At 36.9% G+C, this 23071-nt stretch overlaps 1 protein-coding gene across 1 annotated transcript in view; it reads right to left on the reverse strand.

Annotated features, from left to right (window-relative positions):
* Positions 1-23071, reverse strand: part of LOC123529193 (F-box/LRR-repeat protein 5-like) — a 118208-nt gene that overhangs the window by 44450 nt on the left and 50687 nt on the right. The window lies entirely within an intron of this gene.

Here is a 23071-nt window from a genome sequence, read left to right on the forward strand (position 1 = left end):
AGCTTGACTATATCATCTAAGTCTGTATGTAGAGTGCAAGAGATTGCATGGTATAAAAGGGACTGTATGGTGTAAGTCTGCAGGTAGAGTGCAAGAGATTGTATGGTGTAAGTCTGTAGGTAGAGTGCAAGAGATTGTATGGTGCAAGAGACTGTATGGTGTAAGTCAGCAGGTAGAGTGCAAGAGACTGTATGGTGTAAGTCAGCAGGTAGAGTGCAAAAAGATTGTATAGTGTAAGTCAGCAGGTAGAGTGCAAGAGATTGTATGGTGCAAGAGACTGTATGGTGTAAGTCAGCAGGTAGAGTGCAAGAGACTGTATGGTGTAAGTCAGCAGGTAGAGTGCAAGAGACTGTATGGTGTAAGTCAGCAGGTAGAGTGCAAGAGACTGTATTGTGTAAGTCAGCAGGTAGAGTGCAAGAGACTGTATGGTGTAAGTCAGCAGGTAGAGTGCAAGAGACTGTATGGTGTAAGTCAGCAGGTAGAGTGCAAGAGACTGTATGGTGTAAGTCAGCAGGTAGAGTGCAAGAGACTGTATGGTGTAAGTCAGCAGGTAGAGTGCAAGAGACTGTATTGTGTAAGTCTGTAGGTAGAGTGCAAGGAGATGTCCAAACATTAGCCCCATTGTCACAATGAGTTGGAACTCAAGTTACAACTAAAAAAGATTAAACTGGGTCAAGGTCTACCTTAGTTCTAAATCTGATGCTTGTAACCAAACACAATTCCATTTATATATTACTATTTATATACTACTTTAAAAAAAAAAAAAACTTCAAAATTTAATCAGTTGATAATCATTAATTAATTAATCATGTTGACACAAACATAGAACAATGACACAGCTATATATCAACCATTCTCACATGTTAGCCATGTCCCACACGTTTCATCCCTTTGGCAACGCAACAATAACGTTCCTAATCATACATTTAAATTTAAAACACATCAAATTGATATAAAACACAGTCTAACAATACTTGGACGATATAAAAACTTGGCGCTTTGTGAAAAGACAATCGTATCAAAAGTTTTAATCTGGATCAAAATTTCATAGCCTACTTCATTGTGTCTTATCAAATAGTATTGATCAAACTGAATACCAAACCTAATTAAATGAATTGAAAAATACTGAAATATTGGTGTTATTGGTATAACCAATTGAAACATATACAAAAGACTTCCCCCAATTCAATCATATATGAAGTATCAAATGAAAGCATGGTATTCATTGTGTAATAAATCCCTGTCTGCTTGTAGTCAAAGTGAATAAGCAGTTTTAAGTCTTCATTTCAATTTGAAGAAATTGAAACTTTTCTCACTGAATAGAAAAAATTCATTTTATGCATATATCTAAGTTATTACAGTAAGTGAAATTCAATAACAACAAAGTGAACTATAAGGCCAATACATTACTAGCTTTACTCACAGGTGGCAGTAACGTACCTAGGATACAGTATGGGTCCATGAGCCATATGCCCTTAAGGTGATGTCACTTTTTGAATTTCCGGTGAATAACAAAAAAACAAAGAATAATATTCAGTTCTTTCCAAAAACCTTTATAATATTATTATGATTTAACCAAATAGTTTCCTTTGTCTACCAGAAAGGAACAATTCTTACATCTTAATATTGAGATCTGGTACCTTTATAACAGAAAATAAACTAAAACAATAGACATTCATATGTGACGTCGGTGAGCTCAACAAAGCAATTTCAAGCACAAATATTAATGTGGAATGTAATGTAAGTTACACACTACAATATCCGTCCAAAATACTTTCAAAAACAATGCATTTGCAGAATAGAGAGATAAAAATTATTTTGACAGCTCGTGAAAACTAATGACAAATTTTGACAGGTATATGATGACTCATGATCTAATTAATTTTTTTCTGTTATTTCTAACTTCCAGTTTGATTTTCATAAAATGGGTATTCTTTATTGTAGCTTACAACTCATACATTAAAACAATAAAAGAATATATTGTTACCTCACTGTCATTTTGTCTATCCGTCTCTCGTACAAATTCCTATTGTTTCAGTCATTTGTCAATAATTGGAGCAACTCACAGTGTTGCAATCATACAAAACACATCCCTTATTTTCACATATATATTGAGGATTTATCTAATGAGCACATGTATTGGAAACACAATTTCAATACCGACTGTGTATTGTAATAATGCTAAACTATCTCAGCCGTGACGTGTCCTTAAATTTACTACAATTATAATGTTTTCTTAGGAAAAAAATGACAAAAAGCCATTTTGAAAAAAAAATTGCTCCTGTGACAATGAGCCATGAGAAAGGTGATCAAGAACAGTTTGACATGTGCATTGCTTCCAGGTCCGTATTTTTTTTTCAAAACAATATTTCCTTATCAATGGTTGGCCGCCTTTTCAGCAAAAGATTAATCTTTCAGAAAAACCTTACATCAAAACCCAGTTCCAAACTGTTTACGCATCACGACGGAGCAACGGCATATGAAACGATAGTGATTTCTCCATCGGAATAAATCCCACACATTTTTCGCACCGAAGTCTCCCCCGTAAAACAAATCAAGTACACCATGTCAGTTAAAAATAGCACTGCAAGCAGTCAGAATAGGCTAAATGTAAACTAACAAGACTAAAAATAAGGTTCAACTAGAAAATGCTTTTGTAAAAAAGCGCATGTCTCCCCCAATGCAAAGTCCTATAGGCAAGAAGTCAAAAGGGGTCAGGAGCGAAAGTCAAAGAGACACTGATTGTTGGCTGCAATAGGGATTATCTGCTTGGCATGTCCAGATATCCCGCTAAATTTCAACACAATTGGCCTAGTGGTTCTCAAGTCACTGTTCAGGCTCCTGTGACCTTGACCTTTGATCAAGTGACCTCAAAATAAATAGGGGTCATCTACTCTGCATGTCCAATCATCCTATTAAGTTTCAACATTGTAGGTCAAGTGGTTCTCAAGTTATTTCCAAAAAATGATTTTACATGAACAGGCCCCTGTGACCTTGACCTTTAATAGACTGACCCCAAAATCAACAGGGGTCATCTACTCTGCATGTTCAATCATCCTATGAAGTTTCAACATTCTGGGTCAAGTTGTTCTCAAGTTATTGATCGGAACTGGTTATCAATGTTCAGGCCCCTGTGACCTTGACCTTTAACGGAGTGACCCCAAAAACAACAGGGGTCATCTACTCTGCATGACCAATCATCCTATGAAGTTTCATCATTCTGGGTCAAGTGGTTCTCAAGTTACTGACCAGAAATGGTTTTCAATGTTCAGGCCCCTGTGACCTTGACCTTTCACAGAGTGATCCCAAAATCGTTAGGGGTCATCTACTCTGCATGACCAATCATCCTATTAAGTTTCAACATTCTGGGTCAAGTGGTTCTCAAGTTACTGACCAGAAATGGTTTTCGATGGTCAGGCCCCTGTGACCTTGACCTTTAATGGAGCGACCCCAAAGTCGATAGTGGTCATCTACTTTGCATGTACAATCATCCTATGAAGTTTCAACATTCTGGGTCAAGTGGTTCTCTAGTTATTGATCGGAAATGGTTTTCCATGTTCAGGCCCCTGTGACCTTGACCTTTGATGGAGTGACCCCAAAATCAATAGGGGTCATCTACTCTTTCTGGCCAATCATCCTATGAAGTTTCAACATTCTGGGTCAAGTGGTTCTCTAGCTATTGATCGGAAATGGTTTTCCATGTTCAGGCCCCTGTGACCTTTACCTTTGATGGAGTGACCCCAAAATCAATAGGGGTCATCTACTCTTTATGACCAATCATCCTATGAAGTTTCAACATTCTGGGTCAAGTGGTTCTCTAGCTATTGATCGGAAATGGTTTTCAATGTTCAGGCCCCTGTGACCTTGACCTTTGATGGAGTGACCCCAAAATCAATAGGGGTCATCTACTCTTTATGACCAATCATCCTGTGAAGTTTCAACATTCTGGGTCAAGTGGTTCTCTAGTTATTGATCGGAAATGGTTTTCAATGTTCAGGCCCCTGTGACCTTGATCTTTGACGGAGTGACCCCAAAAACAATAGGGGTCGTCTGCTCCAGCAGTCCTACAACCCTATGAAGTTTGAAGGTTCTAGGTCAAATGGTTCTCCAGTTATTGCTCGGAAATGAAGTGTGACGTACGGATGGACGGAAGGACGGACGGACGGACAGGGCAAAAACAATATGTCTCCTGGGGGAGACATAATTCTACTTAATTACTTACCAGTTGTTATTTATTTGAATTTGGTAAATAATCCTCGTGAGCCATCGCTGCTTGTTTATATTCGGGTACTCTGGATTTTATCGCTACGTTTGAAATACGTAAACTGTCTCCGCTAATGAAAATGTTCTTTACAACCACCGTCTTGTCAACGGTAATCATGGCAAGCAAAGGTAATTTCCGAAAGATAATATGTTAAATAGCGGATTTGTAAGTAACAAAGTAGGATTGAACCTAGTTTTCGGTCTTGTTAGTTTGTGTTTAGTCTGTTATGAACGGTTATAACATTATTTTAAACTCGCACTGTGAGCTTGATGTGTTTTAGCGGGGAGACTTCGATGCAAAAAATGTGTGGGATTTATTCCGGTGGAGAAATCACTATCGTTTCGTATGCCGTTGCTCGCTCGTGATGCGTAAACGGTTTGGAACTGGGTTTTGAAGTAAGGTTTTTCTGAAAGATTAATCTTTTGCTGAAAAGGCGGCCAACCATTGATAAGGAAATATTGTTTTGGAAAAAAATACGGACCTGGAAGCAATGCACATGTCAAACTGTTCTTGATCACCTTTCTCATGGCTCATTGTCACAGGAGCAATTTTTTTTTCAAAATGGCTTTTTGTCATTTTTTTCCTAAGAAAACATTATAATTGTAGTAAATTTAAGTGCATATGGCTCATGGATCCATACTGTATCCTAGGTACGTTACTGCCACCTGTGGCTTTACTCAGTAGAAATAAGATTTTTTTTTCTTTCATTTACAAAATTTATGATAACTTATTTTCTATGTTTTACATTAACATCAATTCAATGTAACAATACAACAACTGTAAAATAATTCAAAGTTTATTTCATTAGCAACAGGCAAACTATTGCAATGTAGAGAAAAAAACGTGCTTACTTGTCTTTCCAGAAAGCAACAAGACTTGTCACATGCATAACATATAAGGACATGAAATAATGGGTTGGTGGAGCTATAACTAAAACAGCAATGGAAAAATAATAATAACTTTAGATAGAATCTACAATTAAATCTTCAACATTTCCCACTCCCGAGCAGCACTGGCCTCTCTTGGGCATCAATTGCCACTATCCAGCAGCAATTCTCTTTCCTGGGCATCATTCCCCCCTAATCAAGAAACATTTGCCCATTCCCCCTTATCGGGCATCATTTCCCCCTAAACAAGAAACATTTCCCCATTCTCCCCTATCGGGCATCAGGCATCATTCCCCCCTAATCAAGGAACATTTCCCCATTCTCCCCTAATGGGCATCATTCCCCTTCCTGGGCATCATTCCCCCTAATCAAGAAACATTTCCCCATTCTCCCCTATTGGGCATCATTCCCCTTCCTGGGCATCATTCCCCCCTAATCAAGAAACATTTCCTCATTCTCACCTATTGGGCATCATTCCCCTTCCTGGGCATCATTCCCCCCTAATCAAGATACATTACCCCATTCTCCCCTATCGGGCATCATTCCCCTTCCTGGGCATCATTTTCCCCTAATCAAGAAACATTTCCCCATTCTCCCCTATTGGGCATCATTCCCCTTCCTGGGCATCATTCCCCACTAATCAAAAAACATTTCCCCATTCTCCCCTATCGGGCATCATTCCCCACTCCAGGGCATCTAAACTTTTTTTGCTTGACTATTAGTAACAAACCACTCAATTAGTGTCACTCTTTTCAAAATACATTTTTGTACTTGTATTTAATTAGAAAATAATTGTAAAATTTATTGTTTCAAATATTTCTTTACCAAGTATTTTGACAAAGATAGTTACATATTTCAAGTACAATGTTTTATTGATGAAACTGCTACGAATTGTAGACTGTCAAAATGAACCAAAAATATTCAAAGTCCAGTCCATTTAAAGTCTGACTTAAAAACCCCACTTAACATTGTACTTTTATAAATTCCCGCCTTTAGGCATTGATTATTATCGAGAAGGAAGCTTAGTTTAAATGTTGACCCTAAATTTACACTTTCTGAAGTATTTAAACATTACATCATGAAGTCTTAAGCCCTAAAATCAATCAACACCCTACTGTGAACATAACTGGCTTAAATGTTGTCAAAATAATCAAAATCAATGATTGCCAGATATAGAACCTTCTAAAGCTTAAATAAATATGAATGTATAAAATCAAGAATGGTAGCTCCGATTAACAACCGGAATGGGGCTCGAGAATTTGTTTAAACTTGGTAATATGTCTACTAGATCATTATGTCTGCTATTGGATTTTTCTGCCTTATATATTATTCAACAGCAATATTTATCTGGCCTGACACCACTAAATGTTCCCCAGAGAAATGGTTTTATCTTACTAAAAATATAGACTTTCTGTTTCAAAACTAATGTCATTATAAAGAAGCATTTCTCTTCTTCTTTTTTTGGCTCAAAAAGAAATTTATGTATTTCATAAAACAGTTGCTCACTATAGGCATTGTTAATGGAAATTGTTCCATAAAATGATCAAGCTAAAATATTAGAGAGATGATAGCCGACGACTCCCTGACTGAAAACCTTGAACTTTCCAAAGCTCTAGTCAATCAGGTTGCCATCTGGCATAGCTAAACTGACTTAGTCACTTCTTCTTTTAGTAATAATTTCAAATACGAAAACCATAATCACACAGATACAAACTAATTTATTTAATCTTTATCTTTACTCAGTAACTACTTCAAAATTAAACAACAAATATATTTTTGTACAAGGTGCTTACTTCAAAGCCATACCTCGTCACACTAGATATCACATCCCTCAGACAGCATCTCTCATAGACCATGAATTGTAAAACCCCAACATGGTTGGATAAGCCTGAGTACTTACTTATTCAAATATGAGTCATTAAAATAAGCCTAGTGACTTTTTATTAACGATTCTACAATACCTTAGTCATTCTACATAAAGGACATTGAAAATGTCTAAGGGATTTCTAAGGTACATTGTACACACACAATCTGACAAAAAAAAAGGGTTTACAAAAACTGATCAGTGTAAATACTTTATTTTCCTAGACTTTATTTTCTAATTAAGCCTGCTGTCTAATGATGATACAAGGAAGACAGAATTATCAACAACAAAGAGACATACAGGAGAAAACCAGGTCTTTATCATGTTCTTTTTTATATGTGATCAGGGATATATAGTTTATTTCTTTTACTTTGCTTGGGCATGTTTGGTTTACAACAGACCTGCTACGATAATCACATTATACCACAGTCACACATACGGCGTGGATAGCTACGTTTAGCTAGGGATAGAAACGTAGGATTGATACGGGTTACTACTTTAAGGTACGGCTCAGTTACGGATCGATACGGATTACTACGTTTCTATCTGTGGCTAGACGTAGCTATCCGCACCGTATGTGTGACTGGGGTATTATTTTCTTTGCTTTAGTCACGGCCAAAATTAAAATTAGGTTTGTTTGCCGTCTCCCGACCGACCCACGAAAAACACCGCGCTCCTAATTTTTTTATTTGCCCACTGAGCAGAATATTTTTTTTTTTATAAGTTCCGATCAGCTGCGAACATTAACAGAGCAGCACTTTCAATTAACCCCCGAACGTCTATCACTTTCAATTAACCCCCCAAATGTCTATCTCTGGACAATAATTACATCAGCCAGTGTGTTTGCATCACAAGGTGTGAAAAATATATTAGATGACTGATGATTGCTGCATTGACAAGCTTACAAAATTAGTTTCATGTTGCCGACGAGTGCAAAAAGCTACCGTATTTTGGGGTGTATAGGTCGCACTTTTTCTACCCATTTTGCTGCCTGAAAAAGTTCCTGCGACCTATACGACAGAACATTGCCAGCAGAATTTTTTTCTGGCCAATTTTCTGACCGTAGCTCTCGCAAAATTATGTGCATCTGTTACGAACGAACAAAAAGGATAAAAAATATTAATATCGGCGGCTTTTCAACCAACAGCGGTTACTTTCAATAAAATATATCGTAAAAAACCCATACAGACTATTAAAATTACGAACGACTTTAATTTAAATATGTTTTTGCAGTTTGAATTACGTTTGTTTCTACTTTCGTTTTACTGGACGCCATTGACATGTACTCCGGGTTGGATAAAATCTGTACAGATCCGTCCTCTATTCCAAACATTGTTTATACTAATTCTTAGCGTATTAAAAAATTTGAAAGAAATTTTTTCAATTTTTTACAAACCAAAAAGAGTTATTTTGTTAATCGTTTTACTCAGAATCAAAAGAACATGGTTAATTACATGACACGGAAAGGTGTTATAATTGCAGTGCAAACAATTCACACTTTAACTTGCATAATTACAGAATGTAAACGCAAACCGTCTGCTGCCAATTAGTGTCAAAAAACCGCTTTTCTTTGATGTAGTCTATTACCGATACTACTGTTGGTACGAAACGGCTGGGATCGAAAATAACACTGTCCGATTTCCACCAATCAGGTTGTGATAATAATTCAGTCTGCGGCATCAATATGGCCGCCGCCATAACTTTTTTGCCGGTAAATATTAAATATTGCTGGGGAAAAAATCCGAAATTTAACTGCGACTAGTACGCTAGAACTTAAATTTTCCGACCATTTCTAGAGCAAAAATTAGATGCGGACTATACATTACCGCGAACTATACACACCAAAATACGGTAAGCGCGAAATACCATACTTACGTCAGACTGTTATAGTATTTTTCTAGATGTAAAATGTTATTTTTGCACATACATTTCAATTATGTTGCAAATAAGAATCAATCTTTTATAGAAAGCGTCAACTATTCATGTGCACAAAGTCGTCTGCTGCAATATTGCTGTCCGTTCTAAAGAAAAAAAAACACAAAAAAAACAACGTGTTAAACCACAAAAAAATACTATATACAAAACTGTAAGAACCTCTTGTTCAACATCTTAGGATACTTTTGGTAAATTTGAAATGAGATCGATTGTGCACCCTTGTGAAAATAATTACGTTGTGGGTACATAATTATAATTTTGGCGGGAAAGAAGCACGTGCGTTTCATGACTGATATTGTGTTTGCGGAAGGGCTACTCCAGTCTCTTTTTCAGGTCAATATAAATCAAAAGAGTATTTACAGTGGGAACTATTATTTCCTGTCCATTTCTGGTCCTGAGAAGGGTTACCTGTCGTATTCATTCAATATACCTCTCCCGATTAAACTCGTAGGCGCTGCAGCTGAAAACGTTATGGATGCCGCCATTTTTATTCGATGTCGCCGCGCAAAATTCAAAACAAAAATCCTGAACTCTGAGCACTAAAATGAATTTATTGCTGAAGCACTCTGTATTATATTTTGGCGGGAAAACAATACACATGCGTTTCATGTCGTAAGTTTTCTGTTAATTAAATGTGTGCATATTTTCCTCGTAAGATATGCAAATAGATTTCAACATTTAGAGGCTTGTGTAAATTACTTTAAGTAAAGTTTATTTTTAGAAAAATTTTGAAGATTTTTGACCCCGGGGGCCATGATTTGAAAACATTTTGCAGAGGTCCACTTGGCAATGCTACATGTCAAATATCTAAGCTCTAGGCCTTCTGGTTTATTTTTAGAAAATTTTAAAGATTTTTCTATGTACAATCAAGTAACTCCATGGGGCGGGATCAAATTGATCAAAGTTTACGGACGGACGACGAACGATGACTGATCCTAATAGCTCACCCTGAGCCTTTGGCTCTGGTGAGCTAAAAAAACAACAACTCAACCCTACGAAATGAAATACGTTTTACACCATCACACATCCTACCCAGACTCAGATCCACCTCTCCCACATAAAATGATAACAATTTAGAATTTTAGTCATTGTTGTAGAAGAGCAGAAAGAAGTTTAACAAGAGCGCCGCCAAGCGGGGCAATATACGCCCGAAGGCTTACATCATAGGATGGGAGCAAAATTTCTGCCAAGTTTCTTTGAAATCCTTCCAGCAGTTCAAGAGTTACAGAGCGGACACGAAACAAACTGATATGACTTTTGACCCCTAAGTGTGACCTTCACCTTGAAGCAAGTCATCCGGAACATGTGCTCTGCACGCCGTCTTGGTGTGGTGAACATTTGTGTCAAGTTTCTTTGAAATCCTTCAAGGGGTTCAAGAGTTACAGAGCCGACACGAAACAAACTGATATGACCTTTCACTCCTAAGTGTGACCTTGACCTTGAAGCGAGACATCAAAAACATGCGCTCTGCACATCATCTCGGTGTGGTGAACATTTGTGTAAAGTTTCCTTGAAATCCTTCAAGGGGTTCAAGAGTTACAGAGCGGACACGAAATTGCTAACGGACGTTCCTACATATGGATACTTTTGTGGCTACTCTTTGGTTCTCTCTATTGTTCTTTTAGCCACGTAAGAGTAAAATAGCCACATAAAAGCCTTATGGAATGAATGACATCAAAGAATAAGTACAGTTACATATTGTTCCTATAGCCACCTAAGTATGCAAATGTGAGCTCGGACAGATGGACGGACGGACGGACACCAGCGTCATAACATAAAACGTCCCTGCGGGCGTATAATAATTTTATTGTATCATTTAAAATTAAGATTTTTTTGTTCAAATATTCGCAAAAGTATCTACAAATCACATATAAAATGACATAAGATATCTTTTCATATTTTATTCGTTTATCTTCATGAGAAATATAAAATAATTAGTTATAATAATAAGTAGCACTGGAATAAAAAAATAATTTGCCTACCTACCTACCCAACTTCACAGAGTAGGCTCGGGAGACAGCAAACAAAGACTTTTTTAAATGTGGCCCAAGTGAGTTAGTTTTTTACCTTGTTTGACCAACTAATCTATTGCTGGCATACAACTTCTGAGTGTTTTTCAATTAAAAGAAAAGAATGAATATAAAGAGCTGTTTGTAAAACACCTATGACACAGACCTACCCTCTGATCTACAATGATGCCTTGGCCGAGGTAACTGGGTGTATCCTTTTCAGTCATTAAATCATTGTACCAATTTCCAAGCCCAAAAAGGGCCATAATTCAGCCAAAATACTTGACAGAGTTATGTACTCTTGCCTACAGATAGAGACTGTTATAATAAACAAATGATGAAAGTTTCAAAGCCATATGTCAAACAGTTTACACAAAATATGAATTGGAACGAAAAACTTAACCAAGATTTGAAAGTTAAAAGGGGCCATAATTCAGACAAAATCTTTGATGATGTTATGTACTCTTCCCTAAAACTGGACATGGTGATGGTACACAAGTGTTGAAAGTTTCAATGTTTTATCTCAAAAGGTTTTGTCAAAATGTGGACTGGTAGGAAAACCTTAACCAAGGTGTGCTGCCGACACCGTGGTGAGTAGGATAGCTCTTCTTATTCTTCGAATAGTTGAGCTAAAAAGCATAAGAATTGCCAAAGAATAACCTGTTATTTCAATAATTCTTGGAAAATAAATAAACCTTAATTTCAATTTGACAATGAAACAGGATTAATGACCATGACTTGACATGCAAAATCTTAATGTTATGATCATCAATTAATTATCACTTGTTTTAAGTGCTGAATATAGAAATGCCAGAAATTTTGGTTAATGTACTTGAAATAATTCAAATTTTTCTTAAAATCTGAAATGGACAAATTTACAACTGCAGGACTTAATTTTAAAATACACTACAAGGATACTTTCATTCTTAAAACCTACAGAATATTGTCATTGACTAAAAAGCATGAGGGGATACCTCTCCCAAAATATCCCTGAAAAGGTGGCTCATATTTTTTTCAACCCAGTGTGGGCCCCGAGTTTATCATGACAAAGAGTATAGACTTTAACACTAGTATGTTTTAACAATGTATTCATTGATTTACAGGGCCCTCGATCGGCCGTTTTTACTGCCAAATATCGGCTGCTTCCCCCGCCAAAATAGTATCCTTTTTTTCCCTTCCAGAGAAAAAAAATTCCCCCTTTAGGGATTTTTCTAGAGCAGAATAGCAGGGCGCAGTGCCCTGCCCTTTTTTAGCGCCGCCCTTCTGCCCAAAATCGCCGCCCTTTTGCCTTTCTTCAGCCCCCTTTGCCCTTTTAGCACCACCCCTTTGACCATTAAATTAAGTATTTCTAAACAAACTGCCCATCAATCATCTGTCCAAATATCATCCCAAATAATTGTCAGTCGATACGCAGTTATAACACACACCGATTTGCCCGAGGCATGTATGCAGACGATTACAGATGACAACCAATCAGATCGTAACAAACAACAATATTAGATACATCTGCAATTAAAGCAAACTGCACAAGGCAGTCTGAAAGACAGCTAAATCCCCTGCCACTGCTATGGATAGTGAAAGGGTAAACCCTTGACCTTTAGCTGTGACCCTAACCTTGAACTGACATGGCTGACTCATGAATTCTGCACAACGTCTTGATGAGGTGATCATTTGACCCAAGTTTCATGAAAACCTTCAAGGAGTTTAGGAGATACAGAGCTCTAACCTTTGACCTTGAGTTGACATGGCTGACTCATAAGTTCTTGATGAGGTGATCATTTGACCCAAGTTTGATGAAAATCCTTGAAGGGGTTTAGGAGATACAGAGTTGACACAAAATGGAAGGCTCAAACCTTTGACCCTAAGTTGTGATCTTGACCTTGAGCCCGCATGGCTGACTCATAAGTTCTGCACATTGTTTTGATGAGGTGATCATCTGACCCAAGTTTTATAAAATTCCTTCAAGGGGTTTAGGAGATAGAGAGCTGACACGAAATGGAAAGCTAAAACCTTAGACCTTGAGTTGTGACCTTGACCTTGAGCTGTCATGGCTGACTCATGAGTTCTGCACATCGCCTTGATGAGGTCATCATTTCACTCAAGTTTCATAATCCTTCAAGGGAATTAGGAGATACAGAGCAGACACAAAATGGAAGGCTCAAACCTTTGACCTTCAGTTGTGACCTTGACCTTGAGCTGGCATGGCTGATTTGTAAGTTCTGCACATCGCCTTGATGAGGTGATCATTTGATGAAAATCCTTCAAGGAGTTTAGGAGATATAGAGCGGACACAAAATAGAAGGCTCAAACCTTTCACCCTAAGTTGTGACCTTGATCTTGAGCCGGCATGGCCGACTCATGGGTTCTGTGCATCGTCTTGATGAGGTGATCATTTGACCCAAGTTTTATAAAATTCCTTCAAGGGGTTTAGGAGATACAGAGCGGACACAAAATGGAAAGCTCAAACCTTTGACCTTGAGCCGACAAGGCTGACTCATGGGTTCTGCAACCGTCTTGAGGTGTTGATCATTTGACCCAAGTTTCATGAAAATCCTTCAAGGGGTTTAGGAAATGTGGAGCGGACACGAAAGTGTTACGGACAGACGGAAGGACGGATGGAGACCATTCCTATAACCCCCCCACCACTTGTGGCGGGGGATTAATAACAGAATAAAAAGGGAGAAAAAAAACTTTTTAGAACCAAGTCTGCCGCTTATTAAAATCTAAATGCCGATTAATGGCCAGTTATTTTCGGCAATTAGCGTGACACCTCGTGTCAGTTTTGATGTTCACAATTTGATCTCGGTTGACGATAATACGGTAGTCAATCTTTAATTAGTATCAGAATATCTATCATTTTTTTATATTTATTTCATCAAAATATTGCATTATTAAATTTAAATGATATTAATTTTGTTTAAAAGAAAATAATCCACTCCATCTTATACAGAACTTAACGGCAATCTCAGATTTTAGCGTAGACAGTCAGCGCAAAGAGTAGTTTCCCTTTACCGAAATGGCGAAAATCATAAACAAATTTATTTTGAAGTTGGAAAATTGTCTACACCTGTGTATAATATGCACCCACGACTCGGGGGTGGGCCCAGATGTAAAAAAAAAAACTGCATATTATACACCAGTATCAATGGTACGTTCAGTAATATAATGAATGCATAATGACATTTATCGAAATATTCAGATTTGCACCAGAATTTGTAGGTTAAATTATTCAATACAATCTTTATGGTATTTCTAATCAAGAAAGTTATACACGTTATAGTTCTTACATAGTATGTTATTCTTTGAAGGCAATGAAAATTCCCCCTTTTGGCTAAAACGGCCCCAAGGTAGAGAGAGGGCCCTGATTTATTTTCAACCCAGATGTCTACTTTTCATTTGCAGAATTTCATTCTTGACCTTTAACACTTTTAAATTCTTGACCTTTGACATTTTACAAACATATATTAAACTTTGTGGTTCAGTTCATTATTTTTAATAATACAATTCTGTATCTAGTCAAGTTCTTAAACATTTTAATGTAAAACACTATCAACATTGGTTTATGATATAAGGGAGACAACTCCTCAGAGCTTTATAAAAGTTCATACAGGATATAACATAACTACATTGTACATGTATTAAGCAGCAATAAAAGTCTCCTATCGCATAAATGTGATCTCCCGCGCGGGAGGGTCAAAATCCCGATTTTTTCACCTTGCCTCCCGTCTCCCGACCAGAACCATAATTCTCCCGCTTTTCACAAAAAAAAAAACAAGAGCTGTCCGTAAGACAGCCAAGCTCGACTATTCGAAATATTGTCACAGAAGCAGGAAATTATTACCCAAAATGTTAAATATCGAAAGTTCAAACGGGACATAATTTTACCAAAATGCATATCAGAGTTATGGGACTTGATGCTATCAACCAGTTTAATAACCCCGAAGAAAGATGTTAAGTTTCAATTCCATATCTGCATTAGTTTTGGAGATAGTAACTTGCACGCAAAACTTTAACCAGAATTTTCTAAGTCCAAAAGGGGGCATAATTTGCTCAAAATACATGTTAAGAGTTATGGAACTTGACCCAGTGAGGTTGGTAACTGACCTAGAAAAAGAATAAATAAGTTTCAAAGCTATATGCCTTTTGGTAATAGCTGTATGTACTTGCAAACAAAACTTTAACCAGGGTTTTCTAAGTCCAAAAGAGGGCATAATTTACCCAAAATACATGTCAGAGTTATGGGACTTGATTCTATCAACTAGTTTTATAACCCCGAAGACACATGTGAAGTTTCAATTTAATATCTGCATTAGTTTTTGAGATAGTTACTTGCATGTAAAACTTTAACCAGGTTTTTCTAAGTCCAAAAGGGGGCATAATTTGCTCAAAATACATATCAGAGTTATGGGACTTGACCCAGTGAGGTAGGTAATTGATCTAGAAAAAGAAAAAATAAGTTTCAAATCAATATGCCTTTTAGTAATAGCTGTATGTACTTGCACGCAAAACTTTAACCAGGATTTTCTAAGTCCAAAAGGGGGCATAATTTGCTCAAAATATATGTCAGAGTTACGGGACTTGAGCCAATGAGGTAGGTAATTGATCTAGAAAAAGAAAAAATAAGTTTCAAATCAATATGCCTTTTAGTAATAGCTGTATGTACTTGCATGCAAAACTTTAACCAGAATTTTCTAAGTCCAAAAGGGGGCATAATTTGGCCAAAATACATGTCAGAGTAATGGGACTTGACCCAGTGAGGTAGGTAATTGATCTAGAAAAAGAAAAAATAAGTTTCAAATCTATATGCCTTTTAGTAATAGTTGTATGTACTTGCACGCAAAACTTTAACCAAAATTTTCTAAGTACAAAAGGGGGCATAATTTGGCCAAAATGAAGGTCAGAGTTATGGGACTTGGTGCTATCAACTAGTTTTATAACCCCGAAGACACATGTGAAGTTTCAATTCAATATCTGCATTAGTTTTGGAGATAGTAACTTGCATGTAAAACTTTAACCAGAATTTTCTAAGTCCAAAAGGGGGCATAATTTGCTCAAAATACATGTTAGAGTTATGGAACTTGACCCAGTGAGGTTGGTAATTGACCTAGAAAAAGAATAAATAAGTTTCAAAGCTATATGCCTTTAAATGATAGCTGTATGTACTTGCATGCAAAAACTTAACCAAGGTGTGACGCCGACGCCAGGGTGAGTAGAATAGCTAGACTATTTTTCGAATAGTCGAGCTAAAAAATCAGTATTATGACTGGGTTGATAATTACCGAGGAGTGCAAAACATGTTTACACAGTAACGCAAAGTGTCACTGACTGTTGTGTATTATACATGTTTGACACACAGGTAGCTGGAGGAAAGAGTTGTTTTTCACAGGTGAATTTTGATAACCTGATCATTAATTGTTTGTTTTGATAAGGGATTTGACAAGCAGGGCCTTTTCCATCTGTCTCACGGTGCCGAATATTGGCCAATTCTCAATGCTAATTAGGCTCCATTTTTTACCAATTTGAAGCAAACAACTCCAAAACATAAGAAATAATTCCCAGCTGAAATGAATTTTTGATTATTCAAATTAATAAAATCACATAAATAATTGTTGGAAAAACCAACCCATTACTATTTTTAGAACATGAATGTTACTTCCCCTTATGCAGTTACGCCATTTTCTTCCAATGTTTACCAAATTAATTTGCTAATAAAGTCGGACTTATTTCATTGAAAATTGGATGAAAACACACACTCATTTATTTGATAACATCAATCTACCTTACTTTGGTAAGGGTAAATACATGTTGATGCATTTCTGTTTTCTGTTTTTCATGTCAAAATCGTTAAAGATCGAATATACGAATGTGGGTGGGGTAAGGAATTGACATAATTTATGAGTTGTGATCGGACCAATTTAGAGCTTCGTTTTTTTTTTCAGTCCTCAAGTAGACTGAAAATGTTAATGCAATGTTCACCACCATTTCAGACCTATCTATAAATTGAGACTTTGTTTCTACAAATTTATTCTGTTAAGAAAGTTTAAAGTTAGAACAAGAGGGAGCTTCTGTAAGACAGCATGCTCGACTTTTCTCAGTGATTAACTCTGAATTAAAACTTTGCTAGTAAAAGGGGCATAATATAGTCAATAGCTTTGAATGTAACAGACATATTGGACATTATATAAAACTTTAACAAACAAGAGGACCATGATGGTCCTGAATCGCTCACCTCTTCCCACATGACCCAGTTTTGAGTATGATGTCGTTTTTTTCTATTATTTGACATAGTGACCTAGTTTTTGAGCTCATGTGACCCAGTTTTGAACTTGACCTAGATATTATCAAGATAAAAATTCTGACCAATTTTCATGAAGATCCATTGAAAAATATGGTCTCTAGAGAGGTCACAAGGTTTTTCTATTATTTGATCTATTGACCTAGTTTTCGAAGGTAATGACCCTGTTTTGAACTTTATCTAGATATCATCAAGGTGAACATTCTCACTAATTTTCATGAAGATCTCATGAAAAATATGGCCTCTAGAGAGGTCACAAGGTTTTTCTATTTTTATACCTACTGGCCTAGTTTTTGACCGCACGTGACCCAGTTTCGAAACTGACCTGGATATCATCAAGGTGAACATTCAGATCAATTTTCATAAAGATCCATTGAAAAATATGGCCTCTAGAGAGGTCAAAATTTTTTAATAATTTTAGACCTACTGACCTAGTTTTTGACCGCAGTTGACCCAGTTTCAAATCTGACCTAGATATCATCAAGATGAACATTCAGACCAACTTTCATACAGATCCCATGAAAAGTATGGCCTCTAGAGAGGTCACAAGGTTTTTTTATTATTTGCCCTACTGACCTAGTTTTTTAAGGCACGTGACCCAGTTTCAAACTTGACCTAGATATCATCAAGGTGAACATTCTGACTAATTTTTATGGAGATCCATTCACAAGTATGGCCTCTAGAGAGGTCAAAAGGTTTTTCTATTCTTAGACCTACTGACCTAGTTTTTGATCGCACATGACCCTGTTTCGAACTTGACCTAGATATCATCAAGATGAACATTCAGACCAACTTTCACACAGATCCCATGAAAAATACGGCCTCTAGAGAGGTCACAAGGTTTTTCTATTATTTGACCTAATGACCTAGTTTTTGATGGCATGTGACAAACTTTCGAACTTGACCTAGATATCATCAAGGTGAACATTCTGACTAATTTTCATGAAGATCTCATGAAATATATGGCCTCTAGAGAGGTCACAACGTTTTTCTATTTTTAGACCTACTGACCTAGTTTTTGACCGCACATGACCCTGTTTCAAACTTGACCTAGATATCATCAAGATGAACATTCAGACCAATTTTCATACAGATCCCATGAAAAATATGGCCTCTAGAGAGGTCACAAGGATTTTCTATTATTTGACCTACTGACCTAGATTTTGACCGCACATGACACAGTTTCGAACTTGACCTAGGTATCATCAAGGTGAATGTTCTGACCAATTTTCATGAAGATCTTGTGAAATATATGGCCTCTAGAGAGGTCACAAGGTTTTTCTATTTTTAGACCTACTGACCTAGTTTTTGAAGGCACGTGACCCAGTTTCCAACTTGACCTAGATATCATCAAGGTGAACATTTTGACTAATTTTCATGAAGATCTTGTGAAATATATGGCCTCTAGAGAGGTTACAAGGTTTTTCTATTTTTAGACCTACTGACCTAGTTTTTGATGGCACGTGACCCATTTCGAACTTGACCTAGATATCATCAAGATGAACATTCTTACCAACTTTCATAAAGATCCAATGAAAAATGTGACCTCTAGAGTGGTCACAAGCAAAAGTTTACGGACGCACGCACGCACGCACACACGACGGACACCGCGCGATCACAAAAACTCACCTTGTCACTTTGCGACAGGTGAGCTAAAAAAAAAAATGTATGTTAAAAAGTGGCATAACTCTGTCAAAATTCAAATCAAGAGTTATGAGGATTGTTTCTTCTGGTGTAGACTTATGCATTATTGTATGGCCTTTTTAAAATGTTGGATTTTTTCTTTAAGTTTTGTGTCCACGCGCTTAATTTATGTCGATAAAAAACCTCCAGTTTTGAGACCCCAACTCCAGCTGAAAAATGGCAAACCTCCAGTTTTGTGATTCTGAACTTATCACATGTATGCCTACCGAAAGAGCATTTGACACATTACCACATTTTTTATATTTAAACTTTATTGAAAGTTAAACAAGAGTTGTCTGTAAGACAGCCAATGCTCGACTATTCGAACTGTTGTCCCAGAAGCAGGAATACTACCCTAAAAGTTAAAATATCTATAGAGTTTCAATCCAGTATCTGCATTTGTTTTGGAGAAAGTAACTTGCATGCAAAACTTTAACCAGAAGTTTCAAAGTTCAAAAAGGGACATAATTTGGCCAAAATGCATGTGAGAGTTATGGGACTTGCTGCTATTACCTAGTTTTATAAACCCAAAGATACATGTGAAGTTTCAATTCATTATCTGCATTAATTAGTTTTTGAGACAGCAACATGTATGCAAAACATTAACCATTTTCTTTGTCCAAAAGGGAGCATAATTTGGCCAAAATGCATTGGTGCTATCACCTAGTTTTATAACCTTGAAGACACATGTGAAGTTTCAAATCAATATCTGCATTAGTTTTGGAGAAAGTAACTTGCATACAAAACTTTAACCAGGATTTTTTAAGTCCAAAAGGGGGCACAATATGCCTAAAATACATGTCACTTATGAGACCTTATCCTGTGAGGTTGGTTATTGACCTAGAAAAAGAAGAAACTAGAGCTATCACTAAAGGTGATGAATGTACCCCCCCCCCCCTTCCCCCGCATGCACTGACACAGCACATTGCAATTTGACGAACACAAAATTGCATAATTATGTAGACTGTATGTATATAGACTGTATGTATACAGTATAGTAACAAAAAACGAAGTCCCATAACTATGCAGAATATTTATCTAAAAGAACATAACATGCACCATGCACAACTAGGGTTGGTACTGATCACTTGTGTGAAGTTTCATTTAATTGTGTGAGGGTTCGGAAGATTAGGCGCGCACAAGACTGCATATGCAGACTGTACATACATAGTATGTTAACAAGAAACAAAGTCCCATAACTCTGCAATTTTTGTCGTTGAAAGAACCTAACATGCCCCATGCACAACTACTGTTGTTACTGATCACTTGTGTGAAGTTTCATTAAATTGTGTCAATGGGATGAGGAGAGATGGTGTGCACAAGATTCTGTCTATGTACATAGTTTAGTAACAAAAAACAAAGTCCCGTAACTCTGCAATTTTTTTTTCTGAAAGAACCTAACATGCCCCATGCACAACTACTGCTGTTACTGATCACTTGTGTGAAGTTTCATTAAATTGTGTCAAGTGGATGAGGAGAGATGGTGCGCACAAGATTGTGTCTATGTATATAGTATAGTAACAAAAAACAAAGTCCCATAACTCTGCAAGTTTTTTTTCTTAAAGAACCTAACATGCCCCATGCACAACTACTGCTGTTACTGATCACTTGTGTGAAGTTTCATTAAATTGTGTCAAGGGGATGAGGAGAGATGGTGCACACAAGATTGTGTCTACGGACAGACTGACAGACAACCTGAAACCAGTATACCCCCCCTTACAACTTTGTTGTTGGGGGGTACAATAAGTTTCAAAGCTATATGCCTTTAAATAATTGCTGTATGTACTTGCATACAAAACTTTAACCAGGATTTTCTCAGTCCAAAAGGGGGCATAATTTGGCCAAAATGCATGTCAGTGTTACGAGACTTGTTGTGTATCACCTAGTTTTATAACGCCGAAGACACAGTCAATGTGAAATTTCAAATCAATATCTGCATTAGTTTTGGAGATAGTAACTTGCATGCATATCCTTAACCAGAATTTTCTAAGTCCTAAAGAGGGCATAATTTGGCCAAAATACATGTCAGAGTTATGGGACTTGACCCTGTGAGGTTGGTAATTGACCCAGAAAAAGAAAATATAAATTTCAAAGCTATATGCCTTTAAATGATAGCTAAACCTTTTTGCATGCAAAACTTTAACCAAGGTGTGACACCGACGCCAAGACCAGGGTGAGTAGAATAGCTCTAACTATTCTTCGAATTGTCAAGCTAACAAGAGCTGTCACAGGAGACCGTGCGCTCGACTATTTCGATGCTGGATAGTGAAACTGGGCACATCTGAGGAAGCTGGAGCTGTCACTGGAGTGTTTAATGACTCCAATGGTGGATGAAGATATTGCACAATAGCTTGAGTCTGTGTCAAAAATATTAAGTTATAAGAGAGATAAAGATAAAGTGTATCAAAACACAAAATAAGTATAATTCTAAGCAAAAAGGGGGCATATTTCATAAAATATTGGTGCAAGAGTTATACACCTTGTGTCATATGATGTGGGTGATGATGTGGAACAACTACTTCAAGTTTGAATCAAATCCATTTAGTAATTACTAAGATATAGTGAAAATACATCAAAATTAACCTTAAATTCTAAGTAAATAATTCATCAAATAGCGGTGCAAGAGTTATGGCTCTTGTGTCATTAAATTGTGACCTCTAGAGTGTTAACAAGCTTTTCCTCTGATTTGACCTGGTGACCTAGTTTTGACCTCACATGACCCAGATTCGAACTTGACCTAAAGATCATCAAGATTAACATTCTGACTAAGTTTTATGAAGATACAGTCATAAATGTGGCCCCTAGAGTGTTAACAAGCTTTTCCTTTGATTTGACCGAGTGACCTAGTTTTATGACCCCACCTGACCCAGATTTGAACTTGACCTATAGATCATCAAGAATAACATTCTGATCAAGTTTCATTAAGGTATGGTCATAAATGTGGCCTCTACAGTGTTAAATATCTTTTCCTTTGATTTGACCTGGTGACCTAGTTTTTGATCCTACATGACCCAGATTCAAACTGGACCTTGAGATCATCTAAATTAACATTCTGACCAAGTTTCATGAAGATACAGTCATAAATGTGGCCTCTGTAGTGTTAACAAGCTTTTCCTTTGATTTGACCTGGTGACCTAGTTTTTAATCCAAGATGACCCAATATCGAACTCGTACAAAATTTTATTGAGGGTAACATTCTGACAAAGTTTCATTAAGATTGGGCCAAAATTGTGACCTCTATAGAGTTAACGAGCTTTTACTTTGATTTGACCTGATGACCTTGTTTTTGATCCCAGATGACCCAATATCGAACTTCTCCAAGATTTTATAGAGGCAAACATTCTGACCAAGTTTCATTCTGACCAAGTTTCATTAAGATTGGGCCAAAATTGTGACCGCTAGAGTTTTAACAAGCTTTTCCTTTGATTTGACCTGGTGGCCTAGTTTTTGACCCCAGATGATCCAATATCGAACTTGTCCAAGATTTTATTGAGGGTAACATTCTGACCAAGTTTCATTAAGATTGGGCCAAAATTGTGACCTCTAGTGTGTTAACAAGCTTTTCCTTTGATTTGACCTGGTGACCTAGTTTTTGACCCCAGATGACCCAATATCGGCCTCGTCTAAGATTTTATTGAGGGTAACATTCTGACCAAGTTTCATTAGAATTAGGCCAAAATTGTGACCTCTAGAGTGTTAACAGTCAAATTGTTGATGACGGACGGACGAGGACGGACACAGGGCGATCACAAAAGCTCACCTTGAGCACTTTGTGCTAAGGTGAGCTAAAAAAGGTTACTTCCCTTTGGCTCTAAGCCAATCAGAATGATATATAGTGAAAATGCATCAAAATTAACCTTAAATTCTAAGTAAAAGGAGGCATAATTCATGAAAAATTGGTGTCAGAGTTATGCACCTAGTGTCAAATGATGCTGGTGATAAGGTGGAACATCTATTTTAAGTTTGAATCAAATCCATTTAGTAATAACTGAGATATAGTGAAAGTGCTTCAAAATTAACCTTAAATTCTAAGTAAAAGGGGACATAATTCATGAAAAGTTGATGTCAGATATATGCACCTTGTGTCACATGATGTGGGTGATAAGGTGGAACATCTACTTAAGTTTGAATCAA

The sequence above is a fragment of the Mercenaria mercenaria genome, chromosome 13, assembly GCF_021730395.1.
Source record: "Mercenaria mercenaria strain notata chromosome 13, MADL_Memer_1, whole genome shotgun sequence".
Lineage (NCBI taxonomy): Eukaryota > Metazoa > Mollusca > Bivalvia > Venerida > Veneridae > Mercenaria > Mercenaria mercenaria.